Below are 15,855 nucleotides of genomic sequence, written 5' to 3'. Positions count from 1 at the left end.
TGTTTATGGTAAATCTCAATACACAGATGTTGCCAGGGTTTGCTGCTCTCAGCAGACATCTTTGTTGGTCTATTGGTGAAGGGGACAGCTCTTTGGTGCCAAGGGGTCTTTTGTCCAGAGAGGCTGTATCACCTCTACTAAATGCACTCTAAGCAAGGGAACAGTTTCACCCTGTATAACCCAGGGGATCCTCAGACTGTGCTGCCTGTTTCTGGGGCTCTGCCCTGCTTCCTCACTGGAGCACCTCCAGGGACTGACCTCCAAAACTTCTGTGCTCTGCTCTTTATAAAAAATACTTGTGGTATTGGACCTCTCCTTTTTGCCCATCAATGGTTTTGAGGAACAGTTTTCTTGTGCAGTCCCCTATATGTGTTTTCACTCTTTTTTTCTTCACTGTTAGCTCATTTCTCCACAATCAGGGATCCCTCCTCACTGCAGCACCCATGGATCTTTTCTCGCACAAATCAACCTTCTGAAGTTCCTGCCATGGGTTGTTTTTTCTGTTTGTGGACATGCAGCTTTGTTCTTTAAGACTTCTGATCAATATCTTGGATGTTCAGAATGATTTGATATTTATCTAGCTGTTTTGGGGGAAGATGCAAGCTTACGGTCGCCCTACTCTTCTGCCATTTTAATTGTCTTTGAGAATTTCATTACTTTTTTAAGTGTAAATGATATTCCATTGTACGTGTGCACCATGTTTTATCCGTTCATGTGTCAGTTGACATCTGCATTGTTTCCTCCTTTTGGGTATTGTGAATAATGCTACTGTGAATATGGGAGGACAAATATCTCTTCAAATCCCTGTTTTCAGCTCTTTTGGGTATATACCCAGAAGTGAAATTGTTGGATCATATGCTAAATCTATTTTAAATTCTTTGAGCAACTTGTATACTAATTTCCACAGGGGCAGCCCCATCCCCACATTCCTGAACCATAGACATTGTGAAAAAATAAATGTTTATTGCTATTTTAAGCCACTAAATTTGAGATAATTTGTTAGGAAACAATAGATAAGTAATATAGTATTATAGGAACATCAACAAAAGAAGGATTTTGGGAAAATTTGTATTTCCCAAGATAGTTTATTCAAAAATTATACGTACATGAAAAAATGCATAGTTTCAGATAAGTAACTAAAAAATGCAATTGCAGCAATGCTAATGTTTTCAGGTGATTTATAAAATTTTTCCAACCTGAAAGAAAAAGTGTGAACAAGCAAGTTGACCCTTGAATATAGAATTCACATTAATATCCCCCACTTATTTCTTGTCCCTTGATAATCCTCAGTGAGCCTTCATCAAAAGGTAGTCACCCACATGCAAGATTAATGGAGCCATTTTACAAGGGCAAGAAAGAAAAGCACTGTGTGGCACTCCTAAAAGAAAGACGGATTGCCTGGAAATTCACCAGAAATATAAAATGTGTATTTTCTTTGAAAGCTGAGCTTTTACTGTAATTCTTGCTTGCTTTCTGAGATCTTTAGCATTTGAGTCCAGGATGGAGTCCTTTTAAGACTTTATCTTTTAAATACATCCTCATTCTAAACAGTGAGACCAGGTTTCTCTGTCTTTTGTGATAGTTGAGTTCTTTCTCCACTTGTCTATCCGTTTGGAAATAATTTTTTAAACAATGCTGGTTGCTTCCCTGAGGCTGTCCTTCATATAGCATGGGCAATTGACTGGGTAGTGTTGACCTAGCTCTGTTCTAAGTTGCCAGAGAAGTTGCCTGGCTGCTATGACAAGCAAATGATGTGTGTGACTCATTGTAAACCTTTCCCGGAGGCTCCCACCAGAAGATTAGGACTTCCCCTATTACAGAGAGGCCTAAGACTCTCCTCACAAAAGAAAGGAAAAGAAAGAACTTATCTGAAGAAAGGTGCCTCAGACCTTTCCTGAAAAGATGGTCTGTATCTTTATGGTTGGAAATGTTAGTGGGTCGGTGGGGCAGTAATGACACCTGGGACTCACCAGTGTAAACCAGATCAGGAGAGAGGACAATGCTCGCACTTTGTGGGAGTCCAGAGCGGGGGTTCTTGTGCCATGGGGAATGTTTCTTAGAGAATTTCAGGAAGCCCTTTAGAGAGGCTTGGTGAAGGTAGAGGCAGAAAAACATGACTACAATTGTTAGTACCACATAGAGCATCCCACAGAGTGACAGTCAGCATAATGCCCACCTCAAAGCTTTGATGTGTGAGGTGTTGGTTCTGTAAGAGAGGCTCAAAGGATGTAATACAGAATCAAAATTGTGAGAAATAGACTGGGCTTTCTGTGTCAATACTGAAAGTCTGGAGTAAAATCTGCTGTTAAAATCTGCTGTGTTCCCTTTGCTCCTCAGGGAGAGAGGAAGGATAGTATCTTTGTTATTTTGTATCTGGTAAGCAGAACCATCAGTGACAATTGGAAACTCCGTTCAATAAGAATTAGAATGAGAAGATTCACTATGATTTTGATATTCAATGTGTCTTCTTGTTCCAGATATGAAGGGTACACCTTTTACCTTTGTCTTAGGAATGACTTGAACCTTGGACATTCAGTGATTGAGTGTTGTTTGGAGGGCTACACTGGGCTAAGGACAAAAGATGGCAACTCTTCCTATCTTACTTGGTAATACCATCCCCCTCTGTGTCAAGTGATCGTATTAGGAATTCTCTGTAATTGCAAAAGGATTATGACAAGAGATGAAGGGCTCTAGGTAACCTGTATACATTATGGCATGACAGATCCTTGTTTGAGACAGGCTATTGGCTTCCCTTTGTCTACATGCCTTGAAGTTGTGAACCTCATAGGCTAACAAAATTCCCCACTTGTCTATAGAACAAATTCCAAAGGGCGAAGAAATGATGAAAGTGTATTTATTTTGGGATATCCTGACGTTAGTAAAAATATTTTCATTGTTGATTTTAATATTTCTAAAACTGGTAACTTAACATTTTCCTTAAAAATATCAACAAACCCTCAAAAATCATTGCAGATCCACAATTATATGGTCAACTAATCTTCAACAAAGCAGGAAATACTGTCCAATGGGAAAAAGAGAGTCTTTTCAACAAATGGTGTTGGAAAAACTGGACAGCAACATGCAGAAAGAATGAAACTGGACCACTTTTTTACACCATACACAACAATAATTTCAAAATGGATGAAAGACCTAAATGTGAGACAGGAAACCATCCAAATCGTAGTGGAAAACACAGGCAGAAAACTCTTTGACCTAGGACATAGCAACTTCTCAGGCAAGGGAAACAAAAGCAAAAATGAACAATTGAGACTTCATCAAAATAAAAATATTCTTCACAGTGAAGGAAACAATCAGCAAAACTAAGAGGCAACCTATAGAATGGGAGAAAATATTTGCATATCTGATAAAGGGTTAGTATCCAAAATTTATAAAGAACTTATCAAACTCAACACCCAAGAAACAAATACTCCAGTGAATAAATGGGCAGAAGACATGAATAGACACTTTTCCAAAGAAGACATCCAGATGGCTAACAGATACATGAAGAAATGCTCAACATCACTCATCAGCAGTGAAATGCAAACAAAACCACAATGAGATATCACCTCACACCTATAAGAATGGCTAAATTAACAACATAAGAAACAATAGGTGTTGGTGAAGATGCAGAGAAAGGGGAATCCTCTTTCACTGTTGGTGGAAGTGCAAACTGGTGCAACCACTCTGAAGAACACTATGGAAGGTCCTCAAAGAGTTACAAATGGAATTACCCTATGATCCAGGTATTGTGTTACTACGTATTTACCCAAAGGATACAAAAATACAGATTCCAAGGGGCACACCATCCCGATGTTTATAGCAGCATTATGAACAATAGCCAAACTATGGAGAAAGACCAAATGTCCATCAGCTGATGAATGAATAAAGAAGAGGTGGTATATATATTATATATTATATACTATATTATATATATATATATATATATATATTTCCATATATATAATAACATATATATGGAATATTACTCAGCCATCAGAAATAATGAAATCTTGTAATTTTTAATGATGTGGATGGAACTAAAATGTATTATGCTAAGCAAAATAAGTCACTCAGAGGCAGACAGATATATGATTTCACTCATATGTGTAATTTAAGAAACAAAACAGATGGACACAGAGGAATAGAAAAACAGAGAGGCAAACATAAGAGACTCAACTATAGAGAACAAACTGAAGGTTGCTGGAGGGTAGGTGGGCAGTGGATGGGATAAATGGGTGATGAGTATTAAGGAGTGCACTTGAGGACACCTGGGTGGCTCAGTCAGTTAGGCAACTGACTCTTGATTTTGGCTCAGATCATGATATCATGGTCATTACCATGCCCAGTGTGGAGCTTGCTTAAGATTCTCTCTTCCTCTCTCTTTGCCCCTCCTCCATTCATTCTTGTGCATGCTTTCTCTCCCTTTCTCTCTCTCTCTCTGTCTCTCTCTCAAGAAAAAAAAAAGGAAGACACTTGTTATGATGAGCACTGGGTGTTATATGTAAGTAATAAATTACTAAATTCTACTCTTGAAACCAATATTACACTATAAGTTAACCAATTAGAATTTAAATAAAAACTTGAAAAAAAAAAGCTGCAGTTTCCTGGTATGTATGAGCTCCAGAGCTACAGTAAGCTATATCAAAGCTCTTTATTGGCTTCTCAGTAACTTATATGATCAGAGCAAAGCCACAAAGGAGACATCCCTGCCAGGAACCCCTAAACAGTAGTGCCCAGTGCAGAAAGAAGTGTCTTCCATGAATTCCACAGGAGAGGTCCTGATTCAAGCATTCATTTGCAAGTAGTATTTTTGGGAAGTGATCCAAAGTAGACTTCTGAGGTGTGGGGAAGTCAGACAGTGGAAGGAAGGTAGACAGGAAGAGGAGGTATAATCAAGCAAATAACACACAAGGACAGCTGGAGCTCAATGCCACTGAGGAGCTCTACTGACAGTGGAGAACATGCCTCAAAGTTATTTCAACCCAAGGGATAAGGAAGAATTTTAAATTATTAGCATAAATTTTAATGCACATCTTTATATTATACAATGAAAATAAGTTTTAAATGCAAATATCAGAATTTAGCTCATATTCAGAATCACCAAAATTATACAATTCTAATTTAGCAATTCATACTGCATCTCTATGGTGGCTATTCAAAACTAACTGATCTGGTTTTATTTCACTTCTCTATAGGTGTGCATTCCACCAGTACTATCTACCTTTGACTTACTAATAAGTAAGGAAAGACTGAAAGAGAAGGGATGTGCTTTGCCCAGCTTTCCTTTTCCTTCTGTCTTTTCACTTTCAGTATAAGTGGTTGGTCAATAGAAATTAACAAAAGAAAGAATGTGATAGGGTTCCTTGGTTGTTCCCAAATCTTTCTACATTTGAAGAAAGTTCTGGTGTGACCATAAAGTGTGACCCTTGAGACTGTCTGTGCCCCCTTACTCAGTCATAGATATGGCACACCTAACCTGTATTTGCTTTTTATCCCATGTCCGGGTTTCTAAATTCTGTGCTTGTGGGCATCAGGAATGTTATATGGGAATAGGGAGGCAAGGAACAATGGAGGGGACACAGGCATCATATGAATGTCCTCTACCTACACACATGCTCTAGGGCCCCATCAGTCTTCACTTACAAAACACCATTCCAAAGACAAAATTACTAAGAATTTCAAGACAATGAGAGCAGATCATTAAACTGGATGTGGGGGCTTTTTCAATGTGAGGACCCATGTGACTGGGAGAACACATTTTTGGGGCTGGCTCTGACCGGGACATCTATACACCAAAGCCTCATTCCTTATGGGTGGAACTGCTTCCATCACTTTATATGTTCTTCCCAGTTTCTGGAGAAACTGAGTGGAAGTTTCAGGCAGAGATGCAGGTGTTCCCAGCCTTTTCTGAGTGTATAGAGGTATACTAGAGTAGATGGAGGGCACTTATCTGTTTCCTCAGACATCTCTGAGATTTAAACAGAAAAGCCCAGGACTTCAGGGTTTGCTGACTGCTCAGGCCTCGCTGGTCCCCGAAATGGAGAGAGAAGTGAAGAGCATTTTTAACTGGGAATTTTTTTTTCTGTTTCAATCCCATCGAAGTGAAGGGCAGGTAATTTCCCTTACCAATTGGTTCCTTCCCACATGTTTTTGTTTTGTTTCCTGTTGTGTACATTCAGAACTGTCACTGGCTGATGGATATTTGTGAGGTTCCTTTAACACTTTACAGGCATATAGGGCTTAAGAGAGACAGGGTACAACCTCTGTATGGAGGGAACACAGAAGAAAAGGAGCAGATGAAGGCCAGACAGAACAGAGCTTGCTGAGTTCCTAGAATATACTCACCTTAGTTGGAGAGCAGAACCTGCACAGGGAGTCGGCAGAGGTGACTGAAAAATGTTTTCTGTGTTCTAATTCCAAGTGCTAGAAAGGCTTGGTTAATTGGGCTGGCTACAGGTGAATTGGGCTGACTATAAATGTCTATAATCTTCTGGGTTAGCAATTTAGCAATGTGTATTTAGAGTTTTAATAATGGTAATTGTCCCTCTGTCTTGGAATTATACTTTTGAACTTTTGTTTTAATACAAATTTATTTAAATATCATTTACATTAGAAAAAATTATAAATAGTTGAATAATAGAAAGATCTTCCAAATTTCTAGATGAAGGAATGCTGTGCAGCTAAAAGGAAATTATGCTTTGGAATAATAATTACAAACTTGGCAAAGAATTCAAAATTCATGACCATATGTTCCCAGTTGCCCATTAGAATCCTGGTCTCTGCCCATTGTCCTGGGATAATCATCGATGGTGTGCCCTTTCACTGTCCAAAGTTCCTGGTCACTCCATTCATAACATAGTAATGGGACAAAACTGCTCGTGACACACTAGATACTATATAAACTAGTGGTGGGATAGTGCATATTTAACAATTGGCTCTCCAGGAAACTGCTTTAATTTGTAGCATTTGCCAATATCTATGGTGTAAGTATTACTATTTTGGCCAATTTCAAGCTATAATATGGGGTTACTGAAGGTGGATTTGGGCTGAGATTAGCACAATCATCTTTCCCAAGCCAACCAAGCTGACTCAGCACACCTCTGGGTAAACACTACACTATGTGGGTAAGGACTTCATGAGGACAAGGGTGGTGGTCTTGCATGGTGGGAGACAGTAGTTTTCTTTGCTTCTTTGTATTGGTGGAGGGATTCTGACACCCACTGGACCACCATCTCTGAAGAGAGTGATCCTTGCATTTGAGGTGGGCACTCTGTTTTCTGGCCTCTCCAGCTGCCCAACAGGTGCTCCCTCCCTCCTGGGAGCCCCACCCTAAGGACAAGAGGACCAGGTCTGATCTCCACTGTGCTCCCATTCTCCAGTCTTCCAACATAGGACAGTATAAGGACAGGAAACAGCCAGGGCAGATAGACTTAGTAGGAGGCTGTTTTACAATATCCATGAAAAGAAATGAGGGCCTGACAGGAAAAACTGGCAAAGAACTTGCAGAGTAGAGGAAAGCTGTGTGAAACACTGGGTGTTCTTGTTCCCAGTGCTGGATAGATGGAAACTGGAGAGGTGGGATGCCTAGATTTCTAAAAAAATTTACAGTCCAAAATTTTTAAGGACTGCAGCCATATCATTAATGCAGATCAAGAAGAACCCAGTGCCTGCTAGTGGAGACTCTGTGGAGAGAGTGACCCTTTGTCTTTGTCAGTAGTCCTCTCTATCCATGGCACCAGGCCCTATTACCTCCTGTCTCTGAACCACAGTCAAAAAAGTACATCACCTTCAGGGAACAAAATCCTCAGCCATAAGCAGGACATGCCTGAATTTGGGATCCTTCTGACTGCAACCAAAGCATCTATAGATATTACAAACTGTTTCTATTTTTATACTGCTATGGTCGAATGTTTATGTCTACCCCAAATTTATATGTTAAATTCTAACCTCCAAAGGTGATGATAGTAGGAGGTGGGGCCTTTGGGAGATGACTAAGCCATGAGGGTGGAGCTCTCATGAAAGGGATTAGTACTTTTATACAAATGGCTCCAAAGAGACTTCTCACCATTCTCATCATGGTAGACACAGTGAGAAGATTTCAGCTATGGACCAGGAAATGGGCACTTACTAGAAGTGACCCTGCCATGCTTTGATCTTGGACTTCCAAAGCTTCCAGAACTGTGAGAAATAAATTTCTGTTGTTTCTAAGACATCCACTCGGGCATTTTGTTATAGCAGCCCAAACAGAGTAAGACATGTGCATCTATTCATGAACTATTTGTTAAGCAACTACTATATTTTAGGAGCTGCTCTGGTACTCAGGATACACCAGTAAATATCAACAACAAGAAATAAATAAAGTCACTGTCTTTAAGGGATCTATTTCTTATGGGGAGAAGACAGACAGAAAATGAGTACTATATTGAAGGTGGCAGTTTGTCCCCAAAATGCTTTTTATAGCTTACATTTTTAAAACATGGATACAACCAAGATTCACTTATTGCATTTAGTTGTTACACCTTCTCAGTCCTTTCAATAATGACATTGAAGAGACCAGGACAATTGTTTCAGGATGAAATGTCCACATTCTGGATTTGTATGCTTATATCATTTATGACATTATTTAACTTGGTGCTGTCCCTGTATTGTCTGAAAACTAGAAATCAGGAAAAAAAATTCAGTTAGATTTAATGTAAATATTCCCATCAAGAATACTTTAAATATTCTTGAATATACTTAAATATTCTTTAAATACAAAAATATCCCCCAAGTTTTAAATCATACCAAATTTGGTTTAATAGCTCCAGGAATACTATGTTGCAATTCTATTGAGGGGTTTTCCTTATTCCTCCAGTTTGGGTGTTAACAATATGAAAAGTTACTTCACTAAGCAATTGATAAAGTGATGAATGTCAGCACTGTTAATCATGTTGCTGATATGGATTCAAAGATGAATTTGGATCAGAATAATCCAGGAGCTTCAGTTTAGCACTTTGGTTCCTTGAGTTTTCTTTAGCAATAAATTCTAAACAAAAGACTTTTCAAAAATCTCTCCCTTTTACTTTCCATACTGATACCTTCTAAGGTTTCTTGAAGAAGTAAAATCAAAATTAATACAAAACTCACACTATTGATGTTGCAATAAAAAGTACAGGCACATGAAAATTAATTTCCTCAAAACAATTTTTTAAAAATTAATACAGGAGGGACACCTGGGTGGCTCAGTTGGTTAAGCGTCCAGCTTCAGCTTAGGTCATGACCTCACAGTTCGTGAGTTCAAGCCCCACATCGGGCTCTGTGCTGACAGCTCGGAGCCTGGAGCCTGCTTCGGGTTCTGCATCTCTCTCTCTCTCTCTCTCTCTCTCTCTCTCTCTCTGTTCCTCCCCTGCTCATACTGTCTTTCTCTCAAATAAATAAATAAATAAATAAATAAATAAATAAAAATTAATACAGGAGTGCCTGGGTGGCTCAGTTGATTAAGCACCCGACTTTGGCTCAGGTCATAATCTCTTGGTTCACAGGTTCTAGCCCCACGTGCAGTTCTCTGTTGACAGCTCAGAGCCTGGAGCCTGCTCCAGATTCTGTGTCTCCCCTCTCGATCTGCCCCTCCACCACTCATGTTCTGTCTCTCTCTCTTTCTCAAAAATAAACAAAAACATTTAAAAAATCAATACAAAGGCACTTCAGCAATGGCATATTGGACTGTTTTGTAAGAGTAGCAAAATGACTCATCAGCTCTTCAGGATGATACAGATATGCTCCATGCTTCTCTATACAAACTCAAATCTATGGACAAATATAATACAGAGTGATTGCAGGCAGCCCTCCAAAATTTCATTCCACATGTGTCCTTTTCCCTGTTTCCAGAGCAAATTCTCACTGTAGGTAAAGGATGGTTTAACATGCATAAGTCTAAATTAATTATAACTTTTTATTGTGGTAAGGTATAAATAACATAAAATTTATGAGTGTAACCATTTTAAGTATAGTACATTCACTTTGTTGTGCAATTATCACCACCTTCTTCAGAACTCTTTTCATCTTGCAAAACTGAAACTCTACAGCCATTAAACAATTCACTGTTCCCTCCTCCCCTCAGTCCTCAGCAACCACCATTCTACTTTCTGTCTCTATGATTTTAATCCCTCTAGGTACCTCATATACACGGAATCATATATTTGTCTTTTGTGTTTTTTCACTCAGCCTAATGGTCTCAAGATTAATCTATGTTGAACATGTGTCAGAATTTCCTTTTTAAAGGGTGAATATTATTCCATTGTATGTATAGCCCATATTTTAATCCATTCATCTGTGGATGGACATTTTCATTGTTTCCACTGTTTGGCTATTGCAAATAATGTTTCTATGAACATGGATGTACAATATCTGTTTGAGTTCTGCCTTCAATTCTTTTGGGTGTATACCCAAAGGTGGAATTGCTGGATCATTTGTAATTCTATTTTTTTAGGATAATCATAACTTTTAAATAAATATAAAGTATGGTGAAACTTCTCTCCATAATAATAAGGAAACCACAAAGCCAATTTACACATTTCAGTTAAGGCCTTTTTCTTCACCTTTTTCTTTAGATAAACAAACCTACGAAGAAGAAAATTTGTTCTCAGTTTCCTAGACCATCATCTCAGTGAACCTATGCATAACCCTCATTAAGACCCATGTAAACACTTCAAAGTGGGCTGATCTGCAGGGAGTAAATAGTCCAGACAAATGTACAGAGAATTATAAGAACCAATATAACAGATTACAAAAACATTAATCAAAGCCACCAGATCCAGCAAGGTACAATTCCATAGAGATTTTATTAACAGGAAGAAAGGAGATGAATTTTAGACACTGGTCCAGATATGCTAACTCAGGAAGAAATCATGACAGCTCTGAGGAGATAGAATGTAAGTCTGTATGTTGTCCTGGCCATATTTTCAAAATCAAGGCATCTCGGAAACTGGGCCTGCCTTGTTGTTATAGTTTTCTTTTTTTTTCTTTCTTTATTAATTTTTTTGAATTCATTTTTGTTTTTATGCCTTTCTAATGTCAGAACAGAAATCTGAGGAGAGTTTGGCCTTTGACATTGGTAATAAAATTATTTCTAAGAAGGAGAAAAAAACTGAAGTCTGAAACATGGGGGGAAGAAGAAGAAATGGAGAACAGAACCAGTAGCTAATGAGTAAATGGGTAGCTGTGGAGACCTGATGCTGGTAAGATGGTTTGAAAGTTGTAGTAGAACAATGGAGTGGGAAAGTAGAGCACAAGCAGCTAGTGCTCTTAGTGATCTGGGGGAGTCCCTGGAACTGGAGGACAGCACAAGAAAGTCCAGTGGCCTGTCTCTGCCAATAGGACACAATTTATTCACTCTGGAAACTAGAGTCATCCAGAGACAGGGCCAGTTCAGGACCTTATCTGCAAATCTGGGCTTCTAGGACATTCTCCAGAAAGAGATCCTGGAAATGGTTGATGGAGCTGTTCCTCCAAATACCATCTTGACAAAGCACTGATTCACTATTGACAGCAGGAATCATCCAGTCAAAGGGGGTCTGCAACAAAAATTACCCAGCAGGGAGAGGATTTTCCTCCTGAGGTAAGATTAGATAACAAACACCAATGTTGCCTTCCTCTGATGTTTTAATTTACATTCCATTGCCCATCACACAGACAGCAGCTGGAGTCATGCAGTGTTGCTGCTGTTCATACAGATGCTGTGCAGCCAACAGGTCCATTCACATGCCACCTTTTCTGCCATATGAAATCAGCAACAAAGAGACAGATGGATCCTTGCATTTCTTTTCAACAAAATTAGGCATGCTTTTGCCTAAATGTTCTTACCATTCTAGACCCCTGGATGCCCATGTTCCCGTAATAGCATGGAAATTCAGGTCCAGAATGTGAGGCAGCTTGTCTGAGACTGGGATCCCAGGTGCGGAGGGAGCCTTTTAGTTTTCTTGATTGTTTCCTTTGATTTTCATCTTCATGAGGTCACAATAGTTCATTTTTGCTTTTAATTCCCTTGCCTTTGGAAATATGTCAAGTAAGAAATTGCTGTGACTGAGGTCGCAGAGGTTTTTTTCCTGCTTTCTCCTCTAGGGTTTTGATAGTTTCCTGTCGCACATTCAGGTCCTTTATCCATTTTGACTTTATCTTTGTGAATGGTGTAAGAAAGTGGTCTAGTTTCATCCTTCTGCATGTTGCTGTCCAGTACTCCCAGAACCATTTGTTAAAGAAACTGTCTTTTTTCCATTGGATATTCTTTCCTGCTTTGTCAAAGATTAGTTGGCCATACTTTTGTGAGTTCAATTCTGGAGTCTCTATCCTATTCCATTGGTCTATGTGTTGGTTTTTGTGCCAATACCATGCTGTCTTGATGATTACAGCTTTGTAGTAGAGGCTAAAGTCTGGGATTGTGATGCCTCCCACTTTGGTCTTCTTCTTCACTATAACGTTGGCTATTTGGGGTCTTTTGTGGTTCCATACAAATTTTAGGATTGCTTGTTCTAACTTCTAGAAGAATGCTGGTGCAACTTTGATTGGGATTGCATTGAATGTGTAGATAGCTTTGGGTAGTATTGGCATTTTAACAATATTTATTCTTCCAATCCATGAGCATGGAATGTTTTTCCATTTCTTTGTATCTTCTTCAATTTGCTTCATAAGCTGTCTATAGTTTTCAGCATACAGATCTTTTACATATTTGGTTAAGTTTATTTCTAGGTATTTTATGATTCTTGGTGCAATTGTGAATGGGATCAGTTTCTTTATTTGTCTTTCTGTTGCTTCATTATTAGAGTACAAGAATGCAACTGATTTCTGTACATTGATTTTGTATCCTGCGACTTTGCTGAATTCATGTATCAGTACTAGCAGACTTCTGGTGGAGTCTGTCAGGTTTTCCATGTATAATATCATGTCATCTGCAAAAAGTGAAAGCTTGACTTCATCTTTGCCAATTTTGATGCCTTTGATTTTGTTTTGTTGTCTGATTGCTGATGCTAGAACTTCCAACACTATGTTAAACAACAGCGGTGAGAGTGGACATCCCTGTTGTGGTCCTGATCTCAGGGAGAAAGCTCTCAGTTTTTCCCCATTGAGGATGATATTAGCTGTGGGCCTTTCAAAAATGGCTTTTATGATGTTGAAGTATGTTCCTTCTATCCCGACTTTCTTGAGGGTTTTTATTAAGAAAGAATGCTGAATTTTGTCAAATGCTTTTTCTGCATTGATTGACAGGATCGTATGGTTCTTTTATTTTCTTTTATTAATGTGATGTATCACATTGATTGATTTGCGAATGTTGAACCAGCCCTGCATCCCAGGAATGAATCCCACTTGATCATGGTGAATACTTCTTTTTATATGCTGTTGAATTCGATTTGCTAGTATCTTATTGAGAATTTTTGCATATATATTCATCAGGGATGGATATTGGCCTGTAGTTCTCTTTTTTTGCTGGGTCTCTGTCTGGTTTGAGAATCAAATTAATGCCGGCTTCATAGAATGAGTCTGGAAGGTTTTCTTCCCTTTCTATTTTTTGGAACTGCTTGAGAAGGATAGGTATTATCTCTGCTTCAAATGTCTGGTAGAACTCCCCTGGGAAGCCGTCTGGTCCTGGACTCTTATTTGTTGGGAGATTTTTGATAACTGATTCGATTTCTTCTCTGGTTATGAGTCTGTTCAAGTTTTCTATTTCTTCCTATTTAAGTTTTGGAAGTGTGTGGGTGCTTAGAAATTTGTCCATTTCTTCCAGGTTGTCCATTTGGTTGGCATATAATATTTTATAGTATTCCTTGATACTTGCTTGTATTTCTGAGGGATTGGTTGTAATATTTCCATTTTCACTCATGATTTTATCTATTTAGGTCATCTTCCTTTTCTTTTTGAGAAGCCTGGCTAGAGGTTTATCAATTTTGTTTATTTTTTCAAAAAAACAACTCTTGGTTTCATTGATCTGCTCTACAGTTTTGTTTTTTTTTTAGATACTATATGGTTTATTTCTGCTCAGATCTTTATTATTTCTCTTCTTCTGCTGGGTTTGGTGTGTCTTTGCTGTTCTGCTTCTATTTCCTTTAGGTGTCCTGTTAGATTTTGCATTTGGGCTTTTTCTTGTTTCTTGAGATAGACTGGATTGCAATGTATTTTCCTCTCAGGACAGCGTTTCCTGCATCCCAAAGCATTTGGATTGTATTTTCATTTTCATTTGTTTCCATATATTTTTTAAATTTCTTCTCTAATTGCCTGGTTGACCCATTCATTCTTTAGTAGGGTATTCTTTATCCTCCATGCTTTTGGAGGTTTTCCAGACTTTTTCCTGTGGTTGATTTCAAGTTTCATAGCATTGTGGTCTGAAAGTATGCATGGTATGATCTCAATTATTTTATACTTATGAAAGGCTGTTTTGTGACCCAGTCAGTATTTGATTTATATTGGAGAATGTTCCATGTGCACTTGAGAAGAAAATATATTCTTTTGCTTTGGGATGCAGAGTTCTAAATATATCTGTCAAGTCCATCTGATCCAATGTATCATTCAGGGCCCTTGTTTCTTTATGGATCCTGTGTCTAGATGATCTATCTGATTGCTGTAAGTGAAGTATTAAAGTTCCCTGCAATTACCACATTCTTATCAATAAGGTTGCTTATATTTGTGATTAATTGTTTTATTAATCACATATTTGGGGGCTTCCGTATTTGGTGCATAGACATTTATAATTGTTAGCTCTTCCTGATGGATGGACCCTGTAATTATCATATAAGGCCCTTCTTCATCTCTAGTTACAACCTTTAATTTAAACTCTAGTTCGTCTGATATAAGTATGGCTACTCCAGCTTTCTTTTGAGTTCCAGTAGCATGATAGATAGTTCTCCATCCCCTCACTTTCAATCTGAAGGTGTCCTCAGGTCTAAAAGGAGTCTCTTGTAGACAGCAAATAGATGGGTCTTGTTTTTTTATCCATTCTGATACCCGATGTCTTTTGGTTGGCACATTTAGTCCATTTACATTCAGTGTTATTATAGAAAGACATGGGTTTAGAGTCATTGTGATACCTGTAGGTTTCATGCTTGTAGTGATGTCTCTGGTACTTTGTGGTCCTTGCAACATTTCTTTTTTTTTTTTTTTTTTTTTTTAAATTTTTTTTTTCAATGTTTTTTATTTATTTTTGGGACAGAGAGAGACAGAGCATGAACGGGGGAGGGGCAGAGAGAGAGGGAGACACAGAATTGGAAACAGGCTCCAGGCTCCGAGCTGTCAGCACAGAGCCCGACGCGGGGCTCGAACTCACAGACGCGAGATCGTGACCTGGCTGAAGTCGGCCGCTCAACCGACTGCGCCACCCAGGCGCCCCGGTCCTTGCAACATTTCACTCACAGAATCCCCCTTAGGATCTCTTGTAGGGCTGGTTTAGTGGTGATGAATTCCTTCAGTTTTTGTTTGGGAAAACCTTTATCTCTCCTTCTATTCTGAATGATAGACTTGCTAGGTAAAAGATTCTTGGCTGCATATTTTTTTTCTGTTCATCACACTGAAGATTTCCTGCCATTCCTTTCTGGCCTGCCAAGTTTCAGATAGGTCTGCCACTACTCTTATGGGTCTACCTTTGTAAGTTAGAGCCTGTTTATCCCTAGCTTCTTTCAGAATTTTCTCTTTATCCTTGTATTTTGGCAGTTTCACTATGATATGTCATGCAGATCAGTTCAAGTTACATCTGAAGGAAGTTCTCTGTGCCTCTTGGGTTTCAATGCCTTTTTCCTTCCCCAGATCAGGGAAGTTCTTAGCTATGATTTGTTCATGTACACCTTCAGCACCTTTCTGTCTCTCTTCCTCTTCTGGAATTCCTATGATATGGAT

This window comes from Neofelis nebulosa, chromosome 7 (assembly GCF_028018385.1).
Source record: "Neofelis nebulosa isolate mNeoNeb1 chromosome 7, mNeoNeb1.pri, whole genome shotgun sequence".
Taxonomy (NCBI): domain Eukaryota; kingdom Metazoa; phylum Chordata; class Mammalia; order Carnivora; family Felidae; genus Neofelis; species Neofelis nebulosa.
The sequence above is the reverse complement of the archived record's forward strand: the minus strand, read 5'-3'. Positions refer to the sequence as shown.